This window comes from Phragmites australis, chromosome 4, assembly GCF_958298935.1.
Source record: "Phragmites australis chromosome 4, lpPhrAust1.1, whole genome shotgun sequence".
Classification (NCBI taxonomy): Eukaryota; Viridiplantae; Streptophyta; class Magnoliopsida; order Poales; family Poaceae; genus Phragmites; species Phragmites australis.
Genome location: NC_084924.1, coordinates 36,963,004 through 36,975,008, shown reverse-complemented (window position 1 = coordinate 36,975,008; position 12,005 = coordinate 36,963,004). Strand labels below are relative to the sequence as shown.

At 38.7% G+C, this 12,005-nt stretch overlaps 1 long non-coding RNA gene across 1 annotated transcript; it reads left to right on the top strand.

Annotated features, from left to right (window-relative positions):
* The first annotated feature begins 1,250 nt into the window (after positions 1-1,250).
* LOC133914372 (uncharacterized) lies at positions 1,251-2,956 on the top strand. Its single transcript, XR_009909239.1, has 3 exons — positions 1,251-1,487; positions 1,572-1,628; positions 2,187-2,956. It is a non-coding gene; the product is annotated as an uncharacterized LOC133914372 (long non-coding RNA).
* Positions 2,957-12,005: the final 9,049 nt, after the last annotated feature.

Below are 12,005 nucleotides of genomic sequence, written 5' to 3'. Positions count from 1 at the left end.
AAGTCCAATGGAATGTTAAACAACTTAGGGCACCCAAAGGCATTTGTGACATTTCTTCACTGCGTTATATTGCTCTCAAAATTCTAAACAATATCGAAATAGTCATGAATTTTTTTGAAAAAAAAAGTATGTTGTAGAGGATGCTATAATTTGTCTATCAAAAAAATTCAACTCAAACAAATACTTTTACAATGACAAATAAAAAAGATAAATTTTATTATACACAGTCTGACGACATGGATAGCCATGCTATTTGATAGCTGTGACCGAATGTTTCGTATAGCCATGCTGTTCGGAAAGGATGGCCATGCTGTTTGGATGCCCCATTTCTAAACAATATCGATATGGTCAAACTGTATATAATAATTTTTTTGTTTTTTATTGTAAAAGTATTGGTTTGAGTTGAAATTTTTTGGAGAGATAGATTATAGCATACTCTAAAACATACTTTTTTTTCAAAAAAATTTCATGACTATTTCGATATTGTTTGGAATTTTGAGAGCAATATAATGTAGTGAAGAAATGTCACAAATGCCTTTAGGTACCCTCAGTTGTTTAACATTCGATTAGACTTGTAATTCATTTTGAAATATAAAAATCCATAAAGAAAATTTAAAAGATATATCATTCATACAAATTTGAATATTTGTTTCATAATTTTTAACATTTTCATGAGCCCACATATTTTTAATATGTAGGACCGATAAATACAAAACTAACAAAATTTATTTCACATTTTTCTGAGACTAGTTCTAACTTGCATAGCTAGTTTATCTAGCTTTTTACTGTAGCAGCTACGGCAGCGCTCATTAGCTCAGGCTGAGCCAACCCGTGCGAACGAGCCCCAAGCAGCTCCCGATCACGCGCGAATGAGCCCGAGCAGCGACTGAGCGAGCGCAGCCGTTAAATCCTCATCGAACGTTCCTCTCGGCTTCGACGTCCCTCTGACGTAAAAACAACTACGTCAGAGGAACCAGTTCCCCTAACGGCAGGTCGGAGGGAATGGGATCCCCTAACGTTACATCAGAGAGCAGTCCAATCAATTTTGGATGTCTGATCTGGAACCGACGGATCAGACGGTCTGCTACAGTACCACGGTAAACAGTAAAAGATATACAGTAACTATATGAACAGTAGCTAAAAATACTGTTTAGTACTGTAGCTACGTCAGAAAACTGTAGCAACAGACACAAATTACTGTGCTCCTCTGACGTAAAACGAGCTACGTCAGAGGAACCTTTTCCGCCGTTAGGTGCCCCAGCTTCACCACCGCCTAACCCGACGTCAAGCGCCCTCCCCGTCGCAACCACCTCCAACCCCTGCCCAACTGAATCTTTCGACGTTGCAGCTTCTCCAGGCCCATGCGTTCTTCAACTCTACTCGACCTCGCGCGTGCTAGCGTCACCCAGCTCTGATCCGGGCCACCGAACATTTTATCAAGCAGGCTCAAGTCAGCGCGCTAAGACGAGAAGAGGGCAAAACTCTAGGTATTCAGTAGAGGTATCCCCAACTTAGTCAGCTTTTCCTTTTTTGCAGATGTTAACTGTATTTTTCCATGTTTCAATCAGTAGATTCCCTAGTGAGGATCCAGTCTTGGCAGCAGAATGGCATTCGAGCAGGGATCTAAGGTAAATGCTCCAAACGATCTATTTTCTGGTCAATTTTTGTGTTATTTGAGTTACGATTTTGGTGTTTGGGAGGATGGGTAAGCACATAAATTTGTAGTGATTTTGTTCTAGAGCTTAATTGTGTTTCTCATTTGAATTGGTAGAATCGATTTGCAACTCATCCCCATGCAATGATGTTGGGATTACTGATCAACCCCTTGCAATGACGTTGGGATTGCAACTAATCCGGATTCAGGTTCAGAATTGTGGCTCAGATTGGAAGATTGACTCTTAGTTTCCGAGTTTTCATTTAACTCCATTGGAGAAGCAACCAGTTTGTTACTGTACTGTGATTCCTACTAATAACTAATTTAATATTCAGTTAACCAAGAGCAGTACCCCCCCCCCCCCCCACAATTTACTTAGCATTCTGCTTGTATCGATAGTGGATTGTTAGTGACTGCTAATTTGCTAAATTTTCTGAGGTTGTTTCCCTTTTTGCCTTTGGACAAGGAACAAGCCACCCAGCCAGAATGGTTTCAATGCTGATGGACTGAAACCTTCATTTCCTGTGGACAGGGAACAATAGTTGCAGTAGCCCTCGTCGAGCTCAGTCGGCTTGGAATTCATAGTGTGGAGCCTTTATGAGCTTTTGCCATGCCAGTCATTGAGCTCTGTTTGGCAGAGATTGGAGCTGCGTGACCTCTAGAGCATTGAACTGAGCTCCGGCGTGCGAATGTGATCTGGGAGGAGGTGGAAGAAACGAGAGATTTGCAAATTTGAAACTCTAAACATCAGAGTGTCAGCCAATTTGACACCGGGTCTAGTTGCATAGACTCAGGTTGGCCCACATGTCAGCCTCAGCGGGCAATTGGCACTTTTTAGAGTGTCAAATCAGCAATTTTCTCGACGGATCGAGAGATTTGCAGATTTGACACTCTAAACATCAGAGTGTCAGCCAATTTGACACCGAGCCCTGTTACATAGACTCAGGTTGGCCCACATATCAGCCTCAGCGGGCAATTGGCACTTTTTAGAGTGTCAAATCAGCAATTTTCTTGACGGATTGAGAGATTTGCAGATTTGACACTCTAAACATCAGAGTGTCAGCCAATTTGACACCAGGTCCAGTTGTATAGACTCAGGTTGACCCACATATCAGCCTCAGCAGGCAATTGGCACTTCTTTAGAGTGTCAAATCAGCAATTTTCTCGATGGATCGAGAGATTTGCAGAGCTTTTTTGTGTGATGATCTGTAATGTTGTTGTTGAGAAATAACTCGAAACTGTTACTGAAAATTGTGAAATAACTCGAAACTGTTACTGAAAATTTCGGACTATTGTTACTGAAAAATGGGTGCTTCTGTTTGCAAAGAATGTAATCATCAGTAGTATAATAATCCCCTTTATGCTTCAGTATTTCTCAAAAGTGACTACTGAGATATTTTCTTATGGGTTGGAACTGTTGGCACCTTGTAATTTCAGAGTCCGGTAGCTCATCTTTTCAGAGTTTCAGTAGCTTATCATTTAAGCATATCAGTAATTCATCCTTTCAACATGTTGTTTACTGAGAAACCATGTTGTTTACTGAGGAATGGTGTTTACTGATTGACCATGTTGTTTACTGAATAAAAACCTATGTTTACTAATGATTCGCCTGGAATTACTGAACGGTTTGGAAGTTTCAGGAACGTTACTGAACAAATTTACGAAACTACTGATCCACTCCCTAGCCATGATTTAGCTTGATCTACTCCCTAGCCGCGATTTAGCTACTGTGAAGAACTTTACTTACAGAAATAATCATTTACTGACATATCTTAACTGAACAAAACACCATTTTCCCTACTGAAAGTTTTTCCTACGATTTCAATGGAATTTCCTAAGTGTTGGATTTTGCTATGTAACAGATTCATTTGTTTCTAATGAAGAAGTTTACTACAGTTTGGAATTTCCAATGATTCATGTTTCCAAGTCATAGTACTGAAGAATTTTCCCTTCAGTAGAAATATTCTCTTTCTCTTCAGTAGTATCTTTCTGGTCTCAGCAATAATTCATCTTTTCCTAGTTTCAAGTCATAGCAAATTGCTGAATAATTTTACCATGATTCCTAATACCAAAGAAATTTCCTATGATTCGGATTCAGTAACCACACCGTGTTTCAGTAGTTGATCCTTCCTTCAGTACCTTTAGTGTTCCTACATTTTTCTTCAGTAGAAATCATTTTTCTCTTCAGTAGTTTAGGGTCCTTCAGTAATTCCAATCAATAGCAGGTCTTTTTCTCCTCAAGTTATTCACCTCTCAGTAGTTCATACATGCTTCAGTACCTCTTTCCGAGTCATAGCAAACTTAGTCCTATGTTCTTTAGTAGTCTGAAACAATACTCCAACCGATGGCAAATTTTGACACTAAATTCTGAACCATACTCCAACCCATAGCAAAATTTGAGAAGACTAATGTTATTTCTATTATTCAGTAGTTCATTTCTTCAGTGTATGAGTGGTTCATCCTTTAACATCCAGTAGCTCATATTTTTGGCACTTAGTACATTATGGATTCTGGACTTTCCTTTGAGGAGTAAGTAATTTAGAGGATTCACTAGTTTAAGAATTTATTTAGCAAATTGGTAGGTGATCCATGTGTCTTTCTTGATCCATGTGTCTTTCTTGCTTTATCAGTAATACATATCAAGTACATCAGTAATTCCATTTTTTTCTCAGTAACAGCATCCAGGGGTCCCCTTCCTTCCTCCTGTCCACATCCCCATTCACCTCCTCCATGATTCTTCACCTTCAATGACAATTAGGCTGCTTGGGCAAGGATGTGAGCTAGCGAAGTACGGGCTCAAGCGCTGGATCTGAGGGAGCCAGTCGCAGGGTGAGCTCCGAATCGGAGACAGCGAGGCGTGGTGTTGGGCGCACGGAGGAAGGCAGGCCAATTGTCTGATTCGATCAGGGGAGGCGTGGTGGAGGGAGGGAGGAAGGAAGCCTAGGTTCGTTTGGGGGGCGGAAAGAAGTTGGGTTCGGTCAGGCATGAATCGGTTGGCTAGTTAGTTCGGGTCGCTGGGTGTTAGGCTGGTTCTGGGTGTGGAGTAATAACGGGACGGTATAATCTATGGCTGACTATAGAATAGGTTATCCTGTAGCTAGGCTTCCTATCATGTCTCCTCTGCTTTTTTGGCTCCTGCAAAACGATTATGCGTCAAACCTGTTCCTGGTTACGTCGTAGTTGAGCCGAACCGATCATGAGTTGCTGATACTGGTCATCATAACTGACTAGGGCAGGGGAAATCGGATCTTGTCAGATAGGTTTTCCATCATTCTTAGGACCACAAGCCTATCGTAATCAGTGGTGGAAGAAATCGTTGAACCTAAGATGCAATTCCAACGTGCAGCCACGATCCCGTCGTAATTGGGGTGACCTGATCTTGTCGTGTCAGTGGTGAGGCTGACTTCTTGTTCTGCAGCAAGCACTGAAGTCGCACCTAACGACTATCCTGACGTAATTCCCCGACGAGCGCAGCTGATCCATGATGGATTAGGTGCTTGCTCCGACCTCTGGATCCCAGTCTTGTGTGATGCTAGCAGCGACATCAATTATGATCTGTGATGCCATCGTCACAGGTCGTAATTGCAATGGCGACATCACAGTCCCGGTCCTAGAATGTATAGGGGTCTGCTCTTCGGATCTTCATGCAACCCCTATTTCTCATAATCCTCCTACGATTCCTGTGGTAAATTCGGCAAGGTTGTCCATTAAGACACCTCCCCAAGCTGTCTCACCAGCAACAATGGAGACACCTGATTCGAAGAAGAGTATTGCATGTAAGTCTGATTTGTTATGCACTTTTTCCATAGTGTATTCTAGTTACTACAACTTTTGATGTGTCTGTTTTGGTTTTTTGCCATGGAGACAAATGATCGGGGTATGAACTTTTACCATATTGTATTCCGAAAGTTACTATAGCTTTCCATGTGCTTCTATTCATCATTTACTACAAATATAGTGTTATATTTACTACAATTTAGCATACGTGTTGTGCCGAATACTTTTAAGAGAATTTGAAAAATGAAGGAGAGGCCACAACTTTTGGTTTCAATGTTTTGGACTGATAATACAAAGAAGCATAGCATTGTACGTCTCGGTCTGGTGCAGTCAAGGTGGTCTAGTAAAGGCAGGCGCCCTCGAGGTAATCTATTGAAAGCGAAAATGATTTGTTGAGGTAAGTATGTCAGCGTAGTGAAAAGTCATGTGATACTTTGCTTCCATGCATTGCGTAGGTCTAATTTTAATTTAAGCGGAAGCTGAATGACCAATATTAAATATAGTTACGACAAAATTATCATGTATTGATCACAACACGTCCCTACCTTGCGACATTTTAGTTCACACATTTTGTCCACAATGGGACGCTTCTTTTATGACATTTTTTTTAACAATTACTACAATATGTGAATTAGATGTATATTTAGTCAGAAATTTGAGTTACTATTGTTGACCAGTTGTTGGAAAATAACATGTAGTAAATTAATTGTATGTAGGTATTTGAATACTAGATTAAAGTGCAATACTTACTAAAATATTTTTTCTGAACTAGATCAGATAAAATACTGATTTACTATATATTATTTGCGCAAGTAACCATACGTAAGAGAATGACATAAGTTTCCTACAAATGACATGTGGATTTACTATAAAATATACTTCAGCTGGTAGGACGGTACAAATGGAAGCATGAAAATGTACAGGGAAGTAATTCACACGTTTTGTTGAAAATGTCTCGTACTATTATAACGATGAGTGTAACAGTTATTGCAATATATGCTCTGTGCCTTCCTTGTTAGATGTATCAGGTCTCAGCAATGATGCAGCAAGTTGAATTAGAATAATTGAAATGTGGATGGACAATACTATGTAGCAAATGAATTATATGTAGGAAGTTGAATTATTGCAGTCAGTAATTCTTACATGCGCAATAAGGTACATGAATGAAGTGCAATGCACAGTATATTACTCTATTTTCATGAATATATCACTGAAGTTTGTGGCATGTACTGTAGGGGCATGTTTTTGAAACAGAGTCTGAGCGTGTGGCTACTTGGTTACCAGGTATCTCCAAAATCAATCAGTAAAGGCTCGCAGTGCAGGGAAGTATAGAAATTGAAACAGCCAAGGTGCACAGCTTACATTCATGAAAATTCAAAATGTTCTGTCACTGGAGAACGTAGGATCCGAATCAGCACCTTGATTGGTAGCAGTCTGCTTCTGAACATCAGCTGGACATTGCTCCGGTGCCAGCGGTGCTTGTGGTCCACCAGATGCCGCTGCAGGTTTGTCCTAGTGATCGAACTCACATCAAAGGGCCCGTGCCTCTTGGATGGTCTCTGCAGAGAAAGCTTTGACTCTCCTATGAAGTTGTCGGGGAAGATTCATCTCTAAAAAATATTCAAGAAATAAATGATAGTAACTAATCCGCACAAGTATAATCTTGTGCTATATCAGTGAGCCGACACTTGGGTAACAAGAAACATGACTGGATTAACGGACCGTTGTGCTAGACCGCTCGTCTGGAGATAAGGACGATTGGGAGAGCCAAGCTGAGCCGAGGGGAAGACTAGATGCGACCTGAGCCAGGTCATGATGGGGTAGGATGAGGTCGATCAATCGATCGGTTGGGGGCGTATTGGGTCCGGTTATAGAATGGTCTATTCTATAACTGGTTATAGATAAATATAAATATAAATATATATTATGTGTCTATGTGTATTATAGTTTGCTATTGTACCATCCCTAGTTACAACTCATCAACTGTCAGTTACAATCTGCTACATAGATCAGTTATAATCGCATGTCTAGAAGTACAAATTGCAACACGAGAAGCTAACAAATTGCATTTTAGATTGTACTACGATTGCAATCGTGTTCCTTATGTTGTACATCATTAGGCAAGAAATTCGTTAGATTACGTTCATCCATAATACAATTGTAACTTAATTTTTTATTTATTTACATTTAGTTATAACTCTTTGTCTTGCGGATTGTAACTCTACTATTTTTATATTATAACAGGTGGCGCAACAGTGTATGTCTCTCCCTCTCAATAAGAGAGAGTATATATATATATATATATATATATATATATATATATATATATATATATATATATATATATATGAAAATTAGAAACTAGTCTGTACTCTCGAGAGTACATATTCTCTATTATAACATACCACATAAATAAATTAGACATACTCTTTTATCATATAAGTATACTTATATACTGATTCTAAGATACTATAATATGAACTATATGAAAAAAAAAATATTAATAGATTTTGATAATACTTTTAATTATTTGTACATAAAATATAATATATAAAAAATATACAACCTATTAAAAAAATATATGTACCACTTGAATGATCTTATATATTCTCATATTCTCTATATATATACTATTTATCATATAAGATATTCTCTATATTATAAAATACATATGTAGTGTCCATAATTTAGAGTAAGGTACTTTTGTTTGAGCTTCTGTTTTTAAGTTTTTCTGAAAAGCTGTGTTTGTTGATTTCTATAATAAATTTTTAGCTTTTTAGTACATAGCTTCTCAGAAAAGCATATCTCAGCGAGCTTCTCAGTTTTAGTTCATTTTTCTCAAAAGCAAACTTCTGGCTTTTCAGAAACCACTTCTTCAAAACCCCATTTATTCTAACTTCTGACTTCTGACTTCTATCAGTAACAGAAACAGAACCAAAAACAGAAAACAAATAAGACCTAACAAATATACTTCCCATATATATTACAGGAATCAGGACGCGACGGAGAGGCTGCAGTTCGACAAGGAACGTGCGTAACGCAGGCCATTTTGACCGCGCCATCATATTTGGGCCCAACGACGTGGAACTGAGCATACAGTTCCGTAAGAACCTTGCAGTGGTTGGGCCCTGAAAATGCTAACCCATTCGACCTTTCTTACTGACCACAGTTGCTGTACCCATAATCATGAGTTCTAACCCAACAAAATACCTAAGGCATGATTTAAAGAAGGTCTGATTATACCACAAAACGAAGAATTATATAGGTTGTTCTTTAGGTTTTGCCTCGCAAGACTTTAATTCTCATCTACACGTTAGATCTTAAGTTTATAGGCTAAGATAAAATAATTTAAGTCTATATTTTAGATTTAAATAGAAACAAAATAGCTCATCCAAACACACTGAGTATACCCCTAGCTTTACATTCATAAATTTTTAGGGCTAAAAATATATTATTTTAATGATACTTTAAATTCAGAGCTCTATCAAACATGCTCTTAACTGTAGAAGCGCGTAGTTGTATAGAAGGCGTGCCTTCAAGAATAAATTATGCTGTAAAATTCATCATATCAAATACTCTTACATCTATTAGCTTCCATGTACTCTCTACGACTATATTAGTACATGTTACTCCTACATCTCAATGTGATGCTGGGTACTTAGAAAATGAACCCGCTTCCATGTACATCTGCTAGCGGTTTGGAACACTTGTGTAGTTTAAAAAAGAATCTCAAAAGATCACGGGTGCAGTAAATGTCATAGCATGAGCATTTACATGGAGCACTGCACCGAAGAATGTTAAAGGAGTCTAAACTCCTAACATTCCTGTTCGGCTGCGTAACAACTAGCAAGCTGACAACATACCACCTCCTCCGTCCTCGTTCTTCCTGGATGACGTGATGAAGCGGTGCCATAACCCAAGGACCCAAATCCTCCACGTCCGTAGCACTCTGGATCATTCATTTTTCATTCTCTCTCTATAGAGGGGGGAAAAAAACACGTCACCCACACACAAACGCTGTGCGCCGCCATGCAGGTCAGAGTCACAAGCGTCGTTGCATCAAGCACGCGTCGTGCTGCCAATCAATTGACCTGTACCTGACAGCCAGCGGCCAGTGCAACGCCAAGCGCCGCTTACGCTTGGTAGCGTTGAGCTGTCCTGAGAGAAAAAAAAAAGGTCCGACATGGAGAACTCATGCTTGCACACGAGCAGTGACGAGTCTAGTATTTTAATAATAAATGTATATAGTTAAAAAACTATTTAAAGATCAAGGTATGCTGCATATTTAGTCATCAAAAGCTTAGACTGAAAGCATAAAAATAGATTTCGATTCGATCCGTGTAGATACGGATGCGAGTACGGTTCGTTCTATCTATTTAAATTAGATAAAAATCTAAAAATAGACAACATAAGTGATAGTATTTATCGAAATAGTAAATATATTATCGTATTTACAAATTTAACATGCTATTCAGTAGCTCATTTATCAAAAATCTATTTTCGATAAACTGTACATCGAAAAAGGTGAGACTAGTCTATATTCGATATCTTATATGCTGAATATAGCACTGTTCACCATATTCGACACATGAGGTGCCGAAAATCACCTGTATTTGACACCTTATATGCTAAATACAGTGCATAGCGGCATATTCGGCATATAAGATGCCAAATATAATTGTACACACTCACTTGACTTGCGTAAACAGTAACCTCATCTAGTTCAATTTTCTTTTCACTTTTTTTTAAAATAATGGTCTTCTATTACTCATGTGCAGCCCATTTTAATTAGATTCACCTAAAAACCATTTGTATATTTTAAACTAAAATTATCAAAAAAAAAAAGATACTTGTATAACTTCTAATAATTGTTAGTGCCTCAAATAAATTCTTAAAAATCCAGAAAAAAATCACTAATATTCTTATTACATGATGTTATAATTTTTAAAATTATTTTTAATCCTATGATGAAAAAGTGAGTTCCTTTGTAATACGCTATTTATATAAATTCTTATTTTATGTAAATAGAAAATTACAAAAGAACTCATTTTTTACCGTATAGATTAGGGCTAAAAATAATTTACATCAAAATCCGAGTTTCCACCCTATCAGAAACTAATTTGTGCTTTGAGATGGTGGATGGTGATAATAAGAAAATATAAATCTTAAACATACATCAGTACATCATGTACCATGGTGTACCCGCCACAGGTCGCGAGTCGCGACGCACCGCTCATCCAAAATGCGTGATTAAAGTGGTGAGACGGCAGCTTAGCACATGGGGCCCGGCCCCGTCGTGCACACCCCATCATCGGTGCGGGAGCTTAGGCCAGAACAGTAGTAGTATCTAATGACCCCACCACGCTAATCCCCACCAGCTATCTCTGTCACTATCGTTATCTGTGCTCCTCCTCGTCAATCACTGGACCGTCAGCAGTCCCCCATGACTACTCCACACGTACATCCAGACCTTTGCCCGGCCCCACGCCCGCCTCGCTTGTTCCATGTCGTGGATTCCTTGGATTACCAAGCCAAAACACGATGCGATCCCAACCTACAAGAACATCCCCTCTAGTCTTCTCCCTATTTTACTCATTTTATATTAAGATGTGCTATGGCTTAAGATTTTTTTATGATGATTAATTGACAAGTTTGATTTATAGTTAAATATAAATATGAGAGTTTGGGATTATAGTAGCATATCTTATTTGTTGCAATGTATGATTATTATTTGTGACTAACCGGTGTTGGTGAAGGCGATAGAAATTGTTACAAGTCAACGAACTCAATTTGACGGCCAATAGCGAGAGGATTGGGACTAAGCGAGAGGCTTGGAGCCAAACAGTCAGAGTGTCAGGTGAAATCAAGGGTGATCCATACTATACACGTAGAGAGATTAAGAAGTATGAGAAAATTGATAAAGACGATATGTTGATCACGTCAAGGTGAGCGGGATTCTGACGTAAGCAACAAGGGGGCTCGAAAATGGGATTGAAAGAGACTTAACAGCAGTTAGGATCGTGGGATGTTGTGACATGCATCAATATGGGAAGACTTGCTTAGGATATAAGCAAGCGATAGGGAGTCATGCTTTGAAAAGGTGCAAACCGGTTTTGTGGCTTAGCCTTAAAATAGTGAGAATGATAGATGTGCATGTGGCACCATCATGAAGCTCACGTCAAGACGAAACAAAGAGATAAAGAACTTGCGAGCATTAGATCAAAATAAAAAAGAGTTGTACGGTTTTTCCTTTAAAGGGTAGGGAGAACATGTAATGGAGTGAGGATATTTTGGGATGTTCAAAATAATTTATATGAGAGAGGGGGCTGGTGCTTGTGTCTCTCAAGGGTTTCAGTTTCAGTTTCTAGTCAGGGAGGGCTTAGAGAGAAAGGGTAAAGAAGTGAGGTAGGTCTAGATATAATATTTCTTGTTCTTGCACAAGAGAGTGATGTGAGGGTAGTATCATAGCAATGTACCTATTTATTCAACTTCCTTATCAATTAGATGAGATCTATTAAAGTAATTTTGTACTCCTTTTTATCCCCCATTTTCTTCTCTTTGTGTTGGATAAGAA